The sequence below is a fragment of the Pundamilia nyererei genome, unplaced genomic scaffold (assembly GCF_000239375.1).
Source record: "Pundamilia nyererei isolate P.nyererei 1_Seehausen unplaced genomic scaffold, PunNye1.0 scaffold00068, whole genome shotgun sequence".
In the NCBI taxonomy this organism is placed as follows: Eukaryota; Metazoa; Chordata; class Actinopteri; order Cichliformes; family Cichlidae; genus Pundamilia; species Pundamilia nyererei.
The window spans coordinates 2,091,678-2,093,707 of record NW_005187469.1 but is presented as its reverse complement, the minus strand read 5'-3'; positions in this window follow the sequence as shown (position 1 = coordinate 2,093,707).

Here is a 2,030-nt window from a genome sequence, read left to right as displayed (position 1 = left end):
GTTTTGATATGAAGCAGCAGCACAAAAATCAAGCTCTGCTATAGGACCACAATGTTATGCATAAAATAAAATTTAAAAAATGACCTGTTTTGCAAGGATCTTTGTGACTCTGTGGTCTACCTTATAATCAATCTAACCCCCTTTGACCGCTGAAACTATCTCTATAAGCCTGTTAAGTTATATTTGTTGCAAATTCTGCTGCTGCCTTGGCCATTTCTTGAAAAATACTTTTTTTTAAAATCTGGATAAGCCCCAAACAGCTTGTACCTCGTGTGAAGAATGCTCTCTCTGGATCACCCAACAAGTCACTTACAACAATGATAAGGGTTCAGTTCAAATTAGTTCAATTCAATTCAATTTTATTTATACAGTGCCAAATCACAAAAACAGTCGCCTCAAGGCGCTTTATACTGCAAGGTAGACCTTACAATAATACATACAGAGAAAAACCCAACAATCATATAACCCCCTATGAGCGGCAGAACCAGGCTCAGGGAAGGGCAGCCATCTGCAGCGACCGGCTGGGAGAGACAAGGAAGACAGGATAAAAGACAAGCTGTGGAAGAGAGCCAGAGATCAAGGGTGCAATACTCTGTATTTAATTATTAAATTATGAGTTATTATTCATCTCTGACCCTCATCCACAGCACCTCTTTTGTCCTCCTGTCAACCCAAACCAGTGCTGGCAGATGAATCTGGTCCCACTGGAGGTTTTTTCCTGTTAAACGGGAGTTTTTCCTTCCCACTCTTGCCAAAGTGCTTGCTCATAGGGGGTCGTTTGATTGTTGGGACTTCTCTGTAGGGTCTTTACAATACAATATTAACTTACCAACTTTATGTTATATTTTTGCACAATATAAAAAAACTCTTCCAAAGGATATTACCAGAATTTATATTTTGGTGTATATGTTTGCTTGATTTTGATGAAGAATACTAAAACATCTGTACAACATCATCCATATGGGTAACTGAGTTTATATCCAATGCTTGTAATGGCCATCATGTTCATCAAACCACCAGGCAAAGTTCAAAATTATATTCCTTCAGCATAGCTTGCTACCAGCTTTTAATAGCTGTACTCAGAACTAAATGACTAGATGAGTGAGAGTGAGTGGGAACATTTGTGTGTCCTCGTTGTTTTCCCATATCTGACCTTCACTTTTCCATTAAGACGCAAACATTTTTTAAAATTGTGCATGTTGTGTCTTAAAAAAGAGCCTTCAACAGGCTTTAATTCTTTTTCATTTCCATTCATCCATGTAACCTCTGTTTCTACTTGCACTTGAAACAGATGCACTGTATAGTCTGTGCACGTGTTTCCACATGAGATTAGGAGCTTTGTGTGATTGCTTAAATCGATGAAAAAAAGAATTCAAAAAGTATGAAACTTATTCAATGTACTCATGAAGCTTATTCAGTAATAATTTTTAATGTGATTGTGTGGCGAAGCACTAATCTGTTGGGTTCTTTTAAGAATGAATTTAGCACTTCTATACATGGATATTCATAGAGTCATATACAAGCATGCTAATCACTCCCAGATGACTAACAATCACAACTGATCACAGGAGTGAACAATGAGCTGTCATCAGCTGTGCTCTGACTCGGCTTTGTACATGCACTCTCTGGCTCTACTGGAAGCCAGACAGGCCCCTTCTCTTTCTATTTTCCATTTCTTCTTGTTTAATAAGGCCATCTCACTTGTCTCATCATTACAGTGCATAATTTCTTTTTTTTCTGCTTTCAAACAGAATCTAAATTCAGAAATGCTCAGCATCGTCCTTTTTCATTCATTCTTCATTTTTTATGTATGTAAAGCAAACATAAATCAGTCAGCTTCAGTAATGCACTCTTCAGTAATGCACTCTTTCTTAGTCATTAATCACAAAGATACAAATGTGTATCAGGCAGTAATAGTAATGTATCTGCACTTAAGGCTAGAGCAATTCTCATAAAAACTATGACAGTATATCATTTACAGTAGCTCTAGAACTTTCACAACAGCTTAAGTTATTCTGATGATTATTCTG